This window comes from Triticum dicoccoides, chromosome 3B (assembly GCF_002162155.2).
Source record: "Triticum dicoccoides isolate Atlit2015 ecotype Zavitan chromosome 3B, WEW_v2.0, whole genome shotgun sequence".
Taxonomy (NCBI): Eukaryota; Viridiplantae; Streptophyta; class Magnoliopsida; order Poales; family Poaceae; genus Triticum; species Triticum dicoccoides.
The window spans coordinates 430,888,138-430,907,355 of NC_041385.1; positions in this window are offsets into that span (position 1 = coordinate 430,888,138).

A 19,218-nucleotide genomic window follows, 5' to 3' on the forward strand; every position below is an offset into this window, starting at 1 on the left:
ATCCTATCTGCAAGATTTCATAAATAATGCAGTAACTGCTAATATAATTCCAACAGACTCTTAGCATCACTACGAGTGATAAAGTCTCATCGTAGTCAACTCCTTGAACTTGTCGGATAACGTCTTAGAGACAAGTTGAGCTTTCTTAATGGTGACACATACCATCATTGTCTGTCTTCCCTTTTAAAATCCATCTGTACCCAACAGCCTTACGACCATCAAGTAGTTCTTCCAAAGTCTACACTTTGTTTTCATACATGGATCCTCTCTCGGATTTTATGGCCTCGAGCCATTCGTCGAAATCCGGGCCCACCATCGCTTCTCCATAGCTCGTAGGTTCATTGTTGTCTAGCAACATGACCTCGAAGACAGGATTATGTACCACCCTGAAGTAGTACGCATCCTTGTCGACCTACGAGGTTTGGTAGTGACTTGATCCGAAGTTTCATGATCACTATCATCAGCTTCCACTTCAATTGGTGTAAGCACCACAGGAATGACCTCTTGTGCCCGGCTACACACTGGTTGAAATGATTGTTCAATAAACTCATCAAGTCTCCACCATCCTCCCACTCAATTCTTTCGAGAGAAACTTTTCCTCGAGAAAGGACCCATTTCTAGAAATAATTCCTTTTGCTTCCGGATCTGAAATGGGAGGTATGCCCAACTATTTTGGGTGTCTTATGAAGATGCATTTATCCGCTTTGGGTTCGAGCTTATCAGGCTAAAACTATTCACATAAGCGTCGCAGCCCCAAACTTTTTAGAAACGACAGCTTAGGTTTCTCCAAACCATAGTTCATACGGTGTCATCTCAACAAAATTATGTGGTGCCCTATTTAAAGTGAATGCGGTTGTCTCTAATGCCTAACCCATAAACAATAGTGGTAATTCAATAAGAGACATCATGGTATGCACCATATCCAATAGGGTGCATTTATGATGTTTGGACACACCATCACACTATGGTGTTCTAGGCGGTATTAGTTGTGAAACAATTTCCACAATGTCTTAATTGTGTACCAAACTCGTAACTTAGATATTCATCTCTGAGTCACGACGATCTTCAATTTCACTCTGAAATTACTTGAACCTTTCAATAATTCAGACGTGTGTTTCATCAAGTAAATATACTTAGCATCTACTCAAATCATGTGTGAAGTAAGAACATAATGATATCCACTACGTGCCTCAGCACTCATTGGACTACACACATCAAAATGTATTAGTTCCAACAAGTTGCTTTGTTGTTCCATCTCATTGAAAACGAGGCCTTTCAGTCATCTTGCCCTTGTGGTATGATTTGCATGTCTCAAGTGATTCAAAATCAAATGAGTCCAAATGATCCATCTGCATGGAGTTTCTTCATGCGTATATACCAATAGACATGGTTCGCATGTCTCAAACTTCTCAAAATGAGTGAGTCCAAAGATCCATCAACATGGAGCTTCTTCATGTGTTCTATACCAATATGACTCAAATGCCAGTGCCACAAGTAGGTGGTACTATCATTACTATCTAATATCTTTTGGCATGAACATGTGTATCACTACGATCGAGATTCAGTAAACCACTCATTTTAGGTGCAAGACCATTGAAGGTATTATTCAAATAAACAGAGTAACCATTATTCTCCTTAAATGAATAACCGTATTGTGATATACATAATCCAATCATGTTTATGCTCAATGCAAACACCAAATAACAATTATTTAGGTTTAGCACCAATCCCGATGGTAGAGGGAGTGTATGATGTTTGATCACATCAACCTTGGAAATACTTCCAACACATATTGTCATCTCACCTTTAGCTAGTCTCCATTTATTCCGTAGCTTTTTATTTTGAGTTACTAGCACTTAGCAACCAACCCGGTATCTAATACCGTGGTGCTACTAGGAGTACTAGTAAAGTACACATTAATATAAATTATATCCGATATACTTCTGTCGACCTTGCATGCCTTCTCATCTACCAAGTATCTAGGGTAGTTCTGCTTCAGTGACCGTTCCCCTTATTACAGAAGCACTTAGTCTTGGGTTTGGGTTCAACCTTGGGCTTCTTCACCAGAGAAGCAACTAATTTGCTGTTTCATGAAGTATCCCTTCTTGCCCTGGCCCTTTTTGAAACCAGTGGTTTTACTAACCATCAATAATTGATGCTCCTACTTGATTTCTACTTTCGCGGTGTCAAACATCGCAAATAGCTCAAGGATCATCATATCTATCCCTGATATGTTATAGTTCATCATGAAGCTCTAGTAGCTTGCTGGCAGTGACTTTGGAGAACCATCACTATCTCATCTGGAAGATTAACTCCCACTCGATTCAAGCGATTGTAGTACTCAGACAATCTGAGCACATGATCAACGATTGAGCTTTTCTCCCTTAGTTTGCAGGTTAAGAAACTTGTCGGAGGTCTCATACCTCTTGACGTGGGCACGAGCCTGAGATCCCAGTTTCAGCTCTTGGAACATCTCATATGTTCTGCGACGTTTCAAAAATGTCTTCGGCGCCTCAATTCTAAACCGTTTAACATTACGCACTGAACTATCACATAGTCATCAAAATGTGTATGTCAGATGTTCGCAACATCCACAAACGACCCTCGAGGTTCAGTACACCGAGCGGTGCATTAAGGACATAATCCTTCTGCGAAGCAATGAGGACAATCCTCAGTATATGGACCCAGTCCGCATAGTTGCTACTGTCAACTTTCAACTATATTTTCACTACGAACATATCAAAACAGTAAGCTACGTCATAATTTGCAAAGACCTTTTGACTATGTTCATGATAATTAAGTTCATCTAATCAAATTATTTAATGAACTCCCACTTAGATAGACATCCCTCTAGTCATCTAAGTGATACATGATCCGAATCGACTAGGCTGTGTCCGATCATCACGTGAGACGGACTAGTCATCAACAGTGAACATCTCCATGTTGATCGTATCTACCATACGACTCATGTTCAACCTTTTGGTCTCTTGTGTTCTGAGGCCATCTCTGTACATGCGAGGCTCGTCAAGTCAACCTAAATGTTTCGCGTGTGTAAATCTGGCTTACACCCGTTGTATGCGAATGTTAGAATCTATCACACCCGATCATCATGTGGTGCTTCGAAACAACGAACTTTCTCAATGGTGCAAAGTTAGGGGGAACACTTTCTTGAAATTTTAGTGAGGGATCATCTTATTTATGCTACCGTCGTTCTAAGAAATTAAGATGTAAACATGATAAACATCACATGCAAATCATAAAGTGACATGATATGGCCAATATCATCTTGCGCCTTTGATCTTCATCTTTGAGGCGCGGCATGATCACCATCGTCACCGACATGACACCATGATCTCCATCATTTTGTCTTCATGAAGTTGTCATGCCAACTATTACTTCTACTACTATGGCTAACGGTTAGCAATAAAGTAAAGTAATTACATGGCGTTTCATTGACACGCAGGTCATACAATAAATTAAGACAACTCCTATGGCTCCTGCCGGTTGTCATACTCATCGACATGCAAGTCGTGATTCCTATTACAAGAACATGATCAATCGCATACATCACATATATATAATTCATCACATCCTTTTGGCCATATCACATCACATAGCATACCCTGCAAAAACAAGTTAGACGTCCTCTAATTGTTGTTGCATGTTTTACGCGACTGCTATGGGTTTCTAGCAAGAACGTTTCTTACCTACGCAAAAGCCACAACTTTGATATGCCAATTGTTATTTACCCTTCATAAGGACCTTTTCATCGAATCCGATCCGACTAAAGTGGGAGACAGACACCCGCTAGCCACCTTATGCAACAAGTGCATGTCAGTCGGTGGAACCTGTGTCACGTAAGCGTACGTGTAAGGTCGGTCCGGGCCGCTTCATCCCACAATGCCGCCGAACCAAGATAGGACTACTAACGGTAAGAAAATTGAACAAACCATCGCCCACAACTACTTGTGTTCTACTCGTGCATAGAATCTACGCATAGACCTAGATCATGATGCCACTGATGGGGACGTAGTAATAATTCAAAATTATCCTACGTGTCACCAAGATCAATCTAGGAGATACTAGAAACAAGAGAGAGAGAGAGAGAGAGAGAGAGAGAGGGAGTGCGTCTTCATACCCTTGAAGATCGCTAAGTGGAAGCGTTACAAGAACGCGGTTGATGGAGTCGTACTCGTGGCGATTGAAATCGCGGAAGATCCGATCTAGAGCCGAACGGACAGCACCTCCGCGTTCAACACACGTACAGCCCGGGGACGTCTCCTCCTTCTTGATCCAGCAAGGGGAGAGGAGAAGTTGAGGGAGAGCTCTGGCAGCACGACGGCGTGGTGGTCGACCTTGCGGTTCTCCTGTAGGGCTTCGCCAAGCACTACGGAGGAGGAGGAGGAGGTGTTGGAGGAGGAAGGGGCTGCGCCAAGGCAAGGGGTGCGGCTTCCCTCTCTCCCCCTCACTATATATAGGGGGAAGGGAGAGGAGGAGGCACCCTAGGGTTTCCCTAGTGGAGGGGGGACGGCCACAGGGGAAACCCTAGATGGGTTTGGGCGCGCCCACCCCTAGGAAACTTGCCCCCCAAGCCGGGAGGGGTGGCTGCCCTAGGGGAGGTGCCCCTACCTCTCCAGGTTACCCAAGATGGGGTGGGAGGGGCGCTCAACCCCTTAGTGGGCTGATGTGCCCCCTCCCCTTGGCCCATAAGGGCCCCCAACGCTTGTTGGGACCTTCGAGACCCCTTTCGGACACGCTGGTCGTCACCCGGTACCCCCGGAACAATTCCATACTCCAATACCCTTTGTCCAATATATCGATCTTCACCTACGAACCATTCCGGAGTTCCTCGTCACGTCCGGGATCTCATCCGGGACTCCGAACAACCTTCGGTAACCACATACTATTTCCCATAACAACTCTAGCGTCACTAAACCTTAAGTGTGTACACCCTACGGGTTCGGGAACCATGCAGACATGACCGAGACATCTCTCCGGCCAATAACCAATAGCGGGATCTAGATACCCATGTTGGCTCCCACATGTACGATGATCTCATCGGATGAACCACGATGTCGGGGATTCAACCAATCCCGTATACAATTCCCTTTGTCCATCGGTATGTTACTTGCCCAAGATTCGATCGTCGGTATCCCAATACCTCGTTCAATCTCGTTACTAACAAGTCTCTTTACTCGTTCCGTAACGCATGATCCCATGTGTTGGGGACATAACTATTAGTATGATCCTCCCAGGAGGGGCCGGGTTATACCTACAAGTACTCTTGAAGCCCAAGACCAAGGTTGAAGATGGCGGTTCAGTTAAGGGCCCAAAGCCCAGAGGCGACTTAAGGCCCGTAGAGATAAACCGCCATATGTACATGACTTGTATTGTAAGGCAAGAATAGTTAGAGACCAAGCCGGACACTGTTTATAAGCCGGCCAGGACTCTATGAGCCGCGGGGCGTCGACCTCTGTATATAAAGGGACAACTCGGCGGCGTTTCAGGGCAAGTAACATCAGATCAAGAGCTAGGTCAAGCGATTCTGCTCCCTAGTAATAGAGTTATAAGCAATCCCACTCAAAACTGGATCGTAGGCTTTTACCTTCACCGTAAGGGGCCGAACCAGTATAAACCCCGTGTCCTTTGCCCCGATTAACCCCTTTAAGCTTCCTAGTTACAATGGCTCCACGATTAAGTCCTTTCACTAGGACATCTGAGGTGACAATTCCACGACAGTTGGCGCCCACCATGGGGCAGTGCATGGTGGATTTGAGGTCTTGAAGGGCAGCTTCGAAGGGCTCAAGGTATACGCTATGGGCCGGGACAAGCTCTACATCAACGATGCAGGATGGGCCCCCGAGGCAGGCTCAATTGAGTACGAGTACCGGGTCCCCTTCGGCAGAATCCACGTCTTCATTGGCAAGATCGGCGAGCTGGGCCCTGAGCCGGACATCTGCACCGACCTCGTCGAGACGACTCAGCGTGCGAGACCCGCCTGGGCTCTGCCTGCCGTGAAACGTGCCTTCGTGGGATGCATCCACAGAGGACTCTCTGAAGGATCTGCATCTGGCAATGAGACGGCCATCTATTCTGATGGTGAGTCGTCCACAGGTGAAACGGATTCGTTGTATCAACTGCAAGACGGCGAGCCGAGTTGGGATCTTCGTGGCTGGTACGCAGCCCATTCAAAACTCCACAACTGCGGCAGCAATAACCTCCGGGTCAGCGGCGGCCAGGGTAGGAGGCCATGTGCGCCCGCCGGCTCAGGTGCTGATGGATCTCATGGATAAGATGACCGCTCTATTAGTCGCCGCAGTCAACCCGGCGGATCAAGCTCAACATGATGTGGAAGTGGCATAGTTAAAACAAGATATTGTGCAGGCTAAGGAAGACCTGGCAGCGAAAGATGCCAGGATGACCGCAGAGCGGGCGGCTCTCGATGCTCAGGCTCAGCAGATTCAGGCTCAGACTTTCCGGCTCACGATGGATCAGAATGCATCCAATGAGGTCATGAGGAGGAGGTACCAGAAGACTCAATCTTGTCTTCCTCCAGTTTACGATCCTCGAAACCTCTTCCATACACCCGGTGCAGGGCCCAGTAACCCGCCGGAGATAGACCGGGTTGCGATACCCGGGGCTGGGATGCCGGTTCAGTCGCGTACGATGGAGCCTCCCCGGATGAATACTGCGCCGCCTCAGTATCTACCAACTCCACCGGGTCATTACTCTAACCCGTTGGAGAACATGATCGCTGCGGCGGCATGATTGGCGAACCTCCCGGTGGAGGGCGACTCTCCGACAATGGTAGAAACTCGAAGGATCAGAGAGCTTCTTCAGACGGCTATGGCACAGCAGGAGGTGTACTTGTATAGTCGAGACAGGATTCATTCGACCCCTCATCCACGCCGGAGCCCGAGTTATAGCAGGCACATGGACTCAGTGGCCGTTTCAAGCAACGCCCGACGTCATAACCAGCCAGGCGGGAATGACCCGGCGTTCGATGGAGCTCTTAACTTGGTTGATCAGGACGGAATGCGTTAAGAGGCTGAGCGGGCGGCTCAGCTGGCGGCTTACCAGCCTTTTCCGGTTTATTCAACGACTTCCATTGAGGCAGGCGCGACCACCAAGACCGGAGGTGTCCCTTGTCTGGTGCCGGCTCTACATAACGAGCGTTTGCCCAAGGATTTTAAGGGGCCTCGGAAGGTGCCAAATTATATGGCCAACTTACAGCCTGGGGCATGGATTGAAAGCTACAAGATGGCTATGGAGTTACTGGAGGTCAGTGACGCTACAATGGCCAAGTACTTCACTATGATGTTGGATGGGACTGCTCGTACTTGGTTGAAGGAGCCGCTGCCTAATCCCATCAGTTCATGGGCAGAGTTAAAAGACCGGTTCATTCAGAACTTGAAAGATACATGCAAGCAGCCCATGTCAATTGTGGATTTGACTAATTGCAAGCAGGAGGAGGGTGAGTCCACGACCCATTGGGTGCGCCGGGTCAAGGCCATAATACATTCGTCTGATAAGATGGATGCCGGCTCTGCAGTCTTAATGTTGGAGAAAAATTGCCGTTTTCAGCCTCTGAAGATGAAGCTAGGGCGTCTCAAGCACGATTGTAATGACATGGGTCAGCTCATGGCGGCTCTGGTCAAGTACGCCGACTCAGATAGTACCAAAGATCCCAAGTCTGATGATGAAAAGACAGGGAAGGGAAAAAGAATGGCAACGGCAAGGGCCCTCGGCATAACCCGGCAAATCAAGGAGGCAATAATAAATGTAAGGCTGATGGTAGCTTGGAATTTGTGGCTAACACCAATGCACAGGGCAACAATCAACGACATAATGGAAGGTCACCCCCTCGGTCCGGCGGGTCAAGTCCCACGCTTGAGCATTTACTGAATGAGCCCTGTCCAAGGCACGACACTCAGCAGAAGCCGGCCACTCACCTACGGAAGGACTATACAATCATGAAGGCTTTCAAGAATTCCAACATGTTCGACAGTAATCATGGGCAGGGCGGCGGCTCAGGTGGAGGTGGCTTTCATGGCCCGGGCGGCGGTTGAAATTCCGGCTTTCAGAACTCTCGGGGTAACCAAGGTGGTTATAATCAGCAATCTGGCCAGGGAGGTCAGCAGCAGCAGGGTCGATACCAGAGCCATCCAAAGCATCTAAATAGTGGACAATATCATGTGTTTACCACCAGTTTGTGCAAGCGGGACCAGAAACTTCATAAGAGGGATGTGAACGCTGTTGAGCCTGCAGTTCCTCGTTATTTAAGATGGTCTGAGCAGCCTATTCTGTGGAGTAGGGAAGATCACCCTCTCCTGGTTGACAATCCGGGTCACTTGGCCTTGGTGGTAGCACCTCAGGTTGGTGGCTACAAGTTCACTAAGGTGCTCATGGATGGAGGCAGCAACATTAATATCCTCTATTATGAGACCTTTCGCCGCATGGGTTTGACTGAGAAAAATCTCAAGACTTCCAACACTGTTTTCCATGGAGTGGTTCCTGGTAAGTCAGCATACCCAGTGGGTAAGATTGAGCTGGAAGTGTCCTTTGGAGATGAACATGATTCCAGGGCCGAGAAGTTGACCTCTGAGGTGGTTAAAATCAAGAGCCCGTATCACGCCCTCTTTGGCCGGCCGGCTTATGCCAAGTTCATGGTGAGGCCGTGTTATGTTTATTTGCAGCTCAAGATGTCGGGTCATAAGGGCACCAACACAATGCATGGGAGCTGGAAGATAGCTTTGGAATGCAAGGAAGGCGATGATGCTTACGCTGAATCTGTTTGTGCAATAGAGGAGTTGAAGTTCTACAAGGACAATGTTGACTCGGCGGACATGACGTCTCTGGAAAAAACCAACCATAGAGCATGAGCCGGTAATGAAGTTTAAGTTGGTCGATGATACTAAGCTTGTTGATGTTGTTCCAGGCGACTCATCTAAGCAGTTCAATATCAGTGCCAATCTAGATCCCAAATAGGAAAGTGCGCTCATCGAGTTCATCCGTGAGAACTGGGACATCTTTGCATGAAAACCTTCTGACATGCCAGGTGTACCGAGAGAACTCGCTGAGCACACTCTTAATATTGATCCAAAATTTAAGTCGGTCAAGTAGTTTCTTCGGCGATTCAATGAAGAGAGGCGTAAAGCCATTGGCGAGGAAGTGGCCCAGCTCCTGGCGGCCGGGTTCATTGTTGAAGTTTTTCATCCAGAGTGGTTGGCTAACCCGATGCTGGTGCTTAAGAAGAATGACACTTGGCGTATATGTGTGGATTATATAGATTTAAACAAAGCTTGTCCAGCTGATCCCTTCGCCCTCCCTCGTATTGATCAAATCATTGATGCTACGGCGGGTTGTGAGCATTTGGGATTTTTGCATGCTAATTCTGGTTATCATCATATCAAGATGGCAGTTAAGGACCAGGAGAACACGACTTTCATTACTCCGTTTGGAGCCTTCTGGTATGTGTCTATGCCTTTTGGGTTTAAGAGTGCCCAGGCGACTTATAAGCGGTGTGTACAGAATTGTCTTCACAATCAGATTAGGTGCAATGTTCATGCTTATGTGGATGACATTGTGGTGAAATCTAGAGAGAAGTAGACCTTGATAGATGATCTGAAGGAGACCTTTGATAATCTCCGGGTCTACAAGATGATGCTTAACCCGGCCAAGTGTGTTTTTGGTGTGCCTGCAGGCAAGCTTTTGTGTTTTCTGGTTTCCAACAGAGGCATTGAGGCTAACCGGAGAAGATCAAGGCGATTACCTGTCTGGCTAAGCCGGCATGCATCAATGATGTTCAGTGTTTGGCGGGTCATATTGCTGCTTTAAGCCAGTTCATAAGCCGGTTAGGTGAGAAGGCCATACCACTGTATCAAATGATGAAGAAGACAGATGACTTCGTCTGGAGTGACGCTGCCAACGCTGCCTTTGAAGATTTGAAGAGGCAACTAGCTGAGCCGCGGGTCCTTGCTCCTCCCATTGATAAGGAGCCATTAATATTATATGTGGCTGCTAACACAAGGGCTGTCAGTGTGGCCATCGTGGTGGAGTGCAAGGAGGCTGGCAAGGAGCATCCGGTTCAACGGCCGGTTTATTACATCAGTGAGGTGCTTATTGAGTCTAAGCAAAGGTATCCACATTGGCAGAAGCTCGTTTATGGGTATTCATGGCAAGCCAGAAGCTTAAGCAATATTTACAGGGTCATCCCATCAATGTGCTCAGTTCTGCTCCTTTAGGAGATATCATTCAAAATAGAGAAGCCACAGGGCGAGTCGCCAAGTGCGCCATTGAACTTGGGCCTCATGGTTGAAAGTATGTACCATGCACTGCTATCAAGTCTCAAGCACTGGTGGATTTCATCAACGACTGGACAGAACTGCAGATGCCTGAGGAGAAGCCAGACAACACGTATTGGACTATTCACTTTGATGGGTACACGCAATTGGAGGGCTCGGGGGCTGAAGTTGTTTTAGCTTCCCCTCGACGTGACAAATTTTGTTATGTGCTACGGTTGATGTTTCCCTGTACTAACAATGCAACTGAGTATGAGGCCTTACTCCATGGTCTTCGGATGGCTAAGGAGATGAGCTTAAGCCGGGTAAGGTGCTTTGACGACTCAGATTTGGTGGCTCGACAAGTATCAGGCAAGTGGGATTCCAAGGATCCTCTCATGGCGGCTTATCGCCGTGAAGTTGATACCATTGCTGGACATTTCGAGGGTTACCAGGTGGAGCATATTAACCATAGAAAGAACGAGGCGGCTGATACCTTGAGCCGGCTGGGATCTCAGCGTAAGCCTGTGCCGCCTAATACTTTCTTGGATATTCTACATAACCCTTCTGTCAAGTTACCTACAGAGGAAGACTTGGTTGTTCCTAACCCGGAAGCAAAATTGGTGGCGGCGTTTCACGTCATCCCAGATTGGACAGTGCCATACTTGGATTACATGACCCGGGGAGAGTTACCTGAGGATGAAACCTTGGCCAGGCAGATAACCCGACGGTCTAAGTCAATGACAATTGCCAATGGTGAGTTGCATCATCGCAGTGTCACTGGGGCGTTTCAGCGTTGTGTTTCTCCTAAAGAAGGCCAGGAAATTCTATGTGAGATTCATGAAGAGGATTGTGGCCATCATGCCGGGTTAAAATCCCTTGTGGCCAAGGCTTTCCGTCATGGATTTTATTGGCTGGCGGCTCATGCTGATGCAGAGGACCTGGTCAGTAAATGTGACGGTTGTCAGAAGTTCTCGAGACATGCTCACGTGTCGGCTCAAGAGTTGAGGATGATTCCAATTACTTGGTTGTTTGTAGTCTGGGGGCTTGACATGGTTGGGCCTTTCAAAAGGTCCAAAGATAAAAAGACCCACCTGTTGACGCTCAAAAGTGGCATAATGGTAAAAGTTTCTTTAAGCTATGTCAAGATTAATTCAAACTTATGATTGGAGGTCACCATGGGATGGATCTTTTCAAGAAGATCAAGATGGATATGAAGATGGTCTAAAACGGAGCTCGGATGCAAAAGTTATGACAAGTTCAGAGATGCTCATGTTGACACCAGATTAAAGAATGGCTTGAAACCCAATTAACATGGCAGCAAATGGAAAAAGTTTCAACATGAATTGTGCGTCTCGTCGAAGCAGTTGATTTTGATATAAGAAGCGTCTCAATCGGAGTTCGTATGCAAAAGTTATAGCCGAAAACGCGCGGCTGCATCAGGATGGTCGGACACTCCGGGAATGATCATCCGGATTTTGGGTTTCTCCGAGGATGGCCGGACACTCCGGGGATGTTTGTTCGGGTTTGGATTTTTCTGCCGCAGACTTCGGAAAACAGCCGAAAACTCCCTCAAGATGGCCTCTGATAAAAAAACATTCAACATGAAAGTTGTTCGTCTCGTTGAAACCGTCAAGATTGCTTCTGGGCTCATTTCCATCAATGGTCATTTACTACCTCAAACATGGCCCGCAAGGTCCAGCCAGTTTAAACCGAACAGTTTTGGAGAGTTCGGACAAAACCAATCCGAATTTGACTAGGGTTTTGGACGTGAATCCAAGCCTTTTCCTTCCACGGGAGTCCAGCCGCCTCTTATATACTTAAGGGGTGACGGCCGATTGAACAACACACAATCAATCAAATCATCTACCACTTTTTATCTTTTATCTTTTCTCCTTAACCCTAGTTCTTCTTCTTCATCGTTCTTTGTTGTTCTTCTTCATTGCAGGGCGGCGAACCTCGAGGCCCTAGGGGCGGTCAGGCCGACCTAGGGCAGCCCATAGCCGCCGCGCGCCCTGACGGGGTCCCTTCCGGGCATAATGGTAAAAGTTTCTTTAAGCTATGTCAAGATTAATTCAAACTTATGATTGGAGGTCACCATGGGATGGATCTTTTTGAGAAGATCAAGATGGATATGAAGATGGTCTAAAACGGAGCTCGGATGCAAAAGTTATGACAAGTTCAGAGATGCTCATGTTGACACCAGATTAAAGAATGGCTGAAAACCCAATTAATATGTCCTCATACGGAAAAATTATCAACACGAATTGTCTTCGTCTCGTCGAAACGGTCGGTTTAGGTATAAAAATTGTCTTAATCCGAGGTCGTATGCAACCTGTGGAGACAAAACAAGGTCAGAAACAGAAGCTGCAGAGTCATTTCAAACCGACCGAGTTGATTTGATCGATGAGACTGAGTTGGTCCGAAAATTTACCAGAGAGTTGGCAATGTTGACTCGGTAGGACCGAAATGAACCAATCGGTGAGACCAAGTTGGTCCGAGAAATTACCAAAGATTCCTGTCCGAGTTAGGTTAGGGTTTTTGATGTTTTGGACGGAATTTTTAGTCCTTTTCTTGTACGGGAATTCCAGCCGCCTCATAAATAGATGAGAGGTGACGGCCGATTGAACAACACACAATCGCAAAAAACACATCTAATACTTTTTCATCTACGTTTTGTCTCTCCCTCGTTCTTCGTTGTTCTTCGTGTTGGAGAGCTGCGAATACCGAGGCTCTAGGGGCGGCTTGACCGACCTAGGGCAGCCCATAGCCGCCGCACTCCCCGGCGGGGTCCCTCCCGGTAGTGTGGGGTTTCGGGTCCTGAAAAGCTCTCGCCGATCGACTTGCGAATCGCGCTTCCGATGAGACTCCTTCGACGTGAGCTGCGGTGCATCACCCCCGGCGTCGAGGGTACACGTGACGTGTTCGTGTGCGAACACACTTTTTGGCGACTCCGCTGGGGACAAAGATCAATCATCATCATCATCCATCATGTCTGGCAACGACAAGATCCCAAAGCCCTCGGAAATCGACGCCGATAACATAATCAAGCCCAATTTTGAGGAGTTATCGGAGGAACATCGCCAAGCTTATGAGGAGTACAAGAAGGCACGTGAAGAGAAGGAGATGCAGGAGTTCTTTGCTAAGTTCAAAAAGGATCGTTAAGGCAATATCACGCCGGTTGGAGAAATCAAGTTTCCTCCTCTTCATGATGAACAGGTTAAACCCTCTGTAAGTAATACCTTCTCTCCTGAGGTATGGGCTGAAATTGATAGTCGCATTACTGATAGCAATAATCTTTTATACCAAATTTTCTTGGAAAATAGTAATGCTAAAAATAGTGTGCCTCAATCATCTAGTGGTATTGTTGGTGTGCATGTTACCGCAGAAATCCCTAGTCCAACTTTACCTATTTCATCGATGCCCCCCGTGCCGATGAATTTTTATCCTAGCCCCACAAATCAAATTGTTGATGCACCCATTAATCCTATCATGAGTATGCCAAGTTCGGTGGTGACGCCGAACCAAACCCTACCTACAAGAGCAAACACTATTAGATCACTGCCGAATAACAATTCGGCATGCATGCCACAATTCACACCTGCAACTACTAACCCTACTCCTCCTATGCTACTGCCACAAGCTTCATCGTCCACCGTGGATGATGGTCAGCTAATCTTAGAGGGGACATGGCTAAGATGCTCCGAGAGAATTTTGGAGTTGAGTTACCAAGGAACCGTATTTATCAAAATCCATATCCAGAATACGCTGATGCAATTCAATGCCCTCTGGGATATAAAATTTCAGATTTTGTTAAGTTTAATGGAGAGGGCACAAAAACCACCTGTGAGCATGTTAGTCAGTACTTGGCACAATTAGGTGAGGCAAGTTCACGAGATGAGTGGAGAGTACGTTATTTCCCTTTATCTTTAACCGGTACTTCTTTTTCGTGGTTTTCTGCATTACCACCTGGTTCTATTACTACATGGTTTCACTTGGAACAAAAGTTTCATGATCACTTCTACAGTGGTGACAATGAGCTTAAACTATCCCATCTTACATCGGTTAAGCAAAAGTATGATGAATCGGTCTCTGATTATGTCAAAAGATTTAGGGATACAAAAAACCGGTGCTATAGTTTGGTGATAACCGAGAGAGATTTGGCTGATCTTGTGCTTAGTGGTTTGAGAACTCACATTAGAGAAAGGCTAGAAGGATGCGAGTTTTTAAATATCAACCAAGTCTTGCAAAGGGCTTTGGCTCAAGAAAGCCAAAGCAAAGATCTTAAAGAGGTGCATAGATATAAAACTGATCGTCCCAAGGTGAATATGGTTGAGTATGATAGTGACCACTCGGACGATGAGGGTGATATTTATGCTGCTAAATTTGTTTGTCCATCTAAGGCCAAACCATTTACTTGCAATGATTTAAAGCCGATTCATAAGAATCGTGATGAAGAGATGAAATTTACTTTCAACATTGCTAAGTGTGATAGAATATTTGATGCTTTGTTGCAAGCCAAGATTATTAGAATATCTCATACTTTACCGTCGTTCGAAGAGCTGAAACGGCGTGCTTATTGCAAGTATCACAATTCTTTTTCTCATGCTACTAATGATTGTAATGTTTTTTGACGACAGATACAATCGGCCATTAATGACGGACGATTGAATTTTTCTGAGATGAGAGTTGATAAGCAGCCTTTCCCAATGAACACCATGGATTGGGGGGAAGAAGATGTTAATTCGGCCCAACATAGCCGAATCAGCTAATAAAAATAATATTGTCATTGGTGAGCCCAGGAAAAATGAGGAGAGCAACAAGGTCTTGGGGAGACAAGTGGTGCTTGACAAGCAACCCGGTGGCAAGGAGGTAATCAAGATCACCATCAAGAATCCTACACTCGGGGGGCAACCACAAGTGCAAGAGAAAACTCATGTCAAATTTGTTAAGCCCAAGAGTCCAGAGGTTGGCAAGTGGAAGATGAATGAAGCTAAAATGCAGCGCAAGAGAATCAAGCCAACTTTTGATATGTTGTTGTCCAAGTATACCAATCAAGCGGCCGGTTCAAGCTCTAATCGGTCATCAAATTTGAAGCGCTCAAGATCACCTCCGAGGGAAGAATTTCAGCATCACGCAAGGCCATATGGGTCATGGGAACTAGGACCATGGATGGCGCCGCTCCCCTATGCGCCATACTACATGGGAGGCTTCAATGGAGGATGGGGGAAGCCCCCAATGGCCCCTTATGCTTTTCATCCGGGTTGGGCAGAACCAAGGAGGCCCGTTCATAAGAGGCTTTCTAATCCCACACGAGGCCGTTCGAACAATGGTGTCAATTGGCCAATGCAAGATAATCACAAAAGGGTCAACCGGCAAGTGTGGCGTGCCAAATCACCAAGTGCTGAAATTTCAGAGCCTAACAAGCAAAAGGAGAAGAATGCTAGTGGTGAAACTATTATGATAGGCACTAAAGAATTAATAATCAAAGAGCCGATTATTGTTGATAATCCGATTCTAATAAAGACGTGCCTGCGGTACAGCAAGGCCCCATGGCTAATGATCATGAAGCTAGCATAAGCAAGGCCAAGTCGAGGGATCCAAAACATACTCAGCCTAAGTGGTGTCCTTCCGGTCTGACCAAGGCCCAAAAAAGGAGATTGCAGCGCATGAGGAGTCATGAGAAGGAGGAACAAGAAGCAGAAAAGCTAAGGGATAAATTATTCAATGAAAGTCGTCCCATGGTACCCCCAAAACAAGTGTGGAGGCCAAAGCAAAAGGAAAACATTGCAGCTTCTGCATTGATCATAGCAACACCTACACCACCAACGGAGGACGATGCGGCTACTATTACATCGTCCACTTTGCCTACTACTTCCTCTTCCCTTGAAGATATTTCGGAGTCAGTGGACATGCTTGCGGAAGGAGATGAAATGCTTGATTATGAGTCTACACCAGTTCATGAAGGTATGGATATTAATATGGTGTATTACTTACCCGCTGAATTTCGTGCTATAGATGAAGAAGGGGAAGTAGCTCAGCTAGATTTGTTCCCAAAAATGCTATATTCGAGAAGCCAAAAGAACCGGTGACGCACTTGAAGCCATTGTTCATTAAAGTTCATATTAATGGATCGTCGGTTGCTAGAATGCTTGTCGATGGTGGTGCTCTGGTGAATCTTATGCCATATTCGGTCTTCAAAAAATTGGGGTTGCATGATGAAGAGTTAATAAAGACCAACATGGTGCTTAATGGATTTGAAGGCAAAGAGAAAACTGAAGCCAAAGGTGTGATATATGTGGAACTTACGGTGGGAAGCAAAACTTTGGCTACCGCATTCTTTGTCGCCGAGGTGCAAGGTAACTACAATGTGATATTAGGCCGCGATTGGGTTCATGCGAACCAATGCGTGCCATCTACTATGCACCAGTTTTTGATTCAATGGGTTGATGATGAAGTAGAAGTCATTCATGCGGATAATTTGGCTTGTGTTGCTTTGGCCTATGCATTGGTGGATTGGCAACATCCCAATGCTACTTGCTTGACGGGGCGCGACTTATCAGAATATGATTTTCTTAGCGCCACAAAAAGTGGTTTCGTGCCCATTTCTTTAAAGCCGGTTGGCGATAATCGGCTCCAAGGTATGATGTATTTAAATGGATCCTAACTCAGAGTGGTTACAAAAGCGTCTTGTAGAATATGTCCAATGAGAACGATATGTATGAGTCCATAGAAGAGTTAGATGATATGAGTTAGGACAAGGTTTTACATCGGCCAATCCATTAGAAGAGATAGATATAGGAGATGGTTCAATTCCGAGGCCGACATTTGTAAACGAAAATTTAAGAGCCGATCATAAGGCTAAGTTGATCGAGCTATTGAAAAATATGTTTGTTGCTTTGCATGGGAATATCATGAGATTTCGGGTTTAAGCCGAGAGCTAGTGGAGCATCGGTTACCTATAAAGGCCGGTTTTAGACCATACAAGCAATTGGCCAGAAAGTTTAATCCAAAAACGTATGATCGGATCAAGGAAGAGATCGGCCGTTTGCTTAAAGCTAATTTTATTATACCTTGCAGGTATGCCGAGTGGATTTCTAACATTGTACCAGTAGAGAAGAAAGGCTCCGGCAAGTTGCGGGTGTGCATTGATTTCAGAGATTTGAATAGAGCTACATCTAAAGATGAGTATCCCATGCCAATAGCCGGTATGCTTATTAATGATGCTTCTGGACATAAGGTCATTAGCTTTCTTGATGGTAATGCGGGGTATAACCAGATTTTTATGGCCGAAGAGGACATGTCCAAAACGACTTTTCAATGTCCCAGTTTTCTTGGTTTATTTGAGTGGACAGTGATGACCTTTGGATTAAAAAATGCTGGTGCCACGTATCAAAGGGCTATGAATTTAATTTTTCATGATTTACTTGGTGTTATACTTGAGGTTTATATTGATGATATTGTTGTCCAATTGGATGCTTTTGAATCTCACTTAGCCGATTTGCGTTTGGCTTTTGAAAGAATGAAGAAATATGGGCTGGAAATGAATCCTTTGAAGTGTGCCTTTGGTGTATCGGCTGGGAAGTTTCAGGGTTTCATTATTCATGAAGATGGCGTGGAAATTGATCCCAAAAAGATAGAAGCTATACAGAAAGTAGAGGCTCCAACATGCAAGAAAGATATGCAAAAATTCCTTGGCAAGGTCCATTATTTGAGGACGTTCATAGCCAATCTATCAGGGAAGGTTGATGCATTTACTCCTATCCTTCGGTTAAAGAATGATGTTGATTTTACTTGGAGGGCAAAACAGCAAGAGGCATTTGATATGATTAAGAAATATTTGTGCACTCCTCCGGTTATGAAAGCGCCCAGGCACAGGGAGCCATTTAGACTTTATGTTCCAGCGGAGGAAGGTGTTATTGGTGCTGTTTTGACTCAAGAGACCGAAGGAAAGGAGCATGCTATTACTTATTTGAGCTGACGGTTATTGGACGCCGAGACAAGGTATACATTTATTGAGAAACTATGCTTATGCTTATATTATGACTGCACAAAATTGAGACACTATCTAGTGCCTAGTACTTGCATTATAGCTTGTCAAACCGATGTAATCAAATACATGTTGCATAGGCCAATTCTTAGTGCTAGAATTGGCAAGTGGGCTTCTGCTTTAATTGAATATGATTTGGCTTATGAATCTTTGAAATCCATGAAAGGCCAAATTGTTGCTAATTTTATTGTTGAGCATCAGATTGATGACAAGCATGATATTGATATAGACCTTGTCTCATTAGTACCATGGAGATTATATTTTGATGGTTCAGTGTGTAGCAATGGCCAAGGTGTTAGTATTGTTTATATATCTCCTCATGGTGCTGTTTTTGAAGCCTCATGCCGCTTAGAATACTTTTGCACAAATAATCAAGCCGAATATGAAGCATTGTTATTCGGCTTAGAGATGTTGCTTGCCATAGGTGCTACACATACTGAGGCTTTTGGTGATTCGTTATTAGTAGTGCAACAAATATCCAAAGTCTTTCAATGTTTTGACGAATCACTTAATGTTTATCTTGATAAATGTCTAGATATAATTTTAGAGTTGGATTATTTTAGCATTTCTTATATATCTAGACATGACAATTGGAGAGCAAATGAGTTGGCACAACAAGCATCCGGCTATCATGTTGATCGTGGCATGTTTCATATTTCTCAAAGGCCGATGTCTAGTCTTGCCAACATAGGGGAGGCCGAACCGGAGCCCACCGTTTCGGCCACTAATGAAAAATTTAATGCAGGAGAAAATCAAGACTGGAGGAAACCCATTATTGATTATTTGTGTGATCCTAGTAACAGGGTGGACAGGACTATTCGGCGTATGGCTTTCAAATACACAATGAGAGATGATGGTCTCTATCGCTAAACGGTTGATGATGTTCTT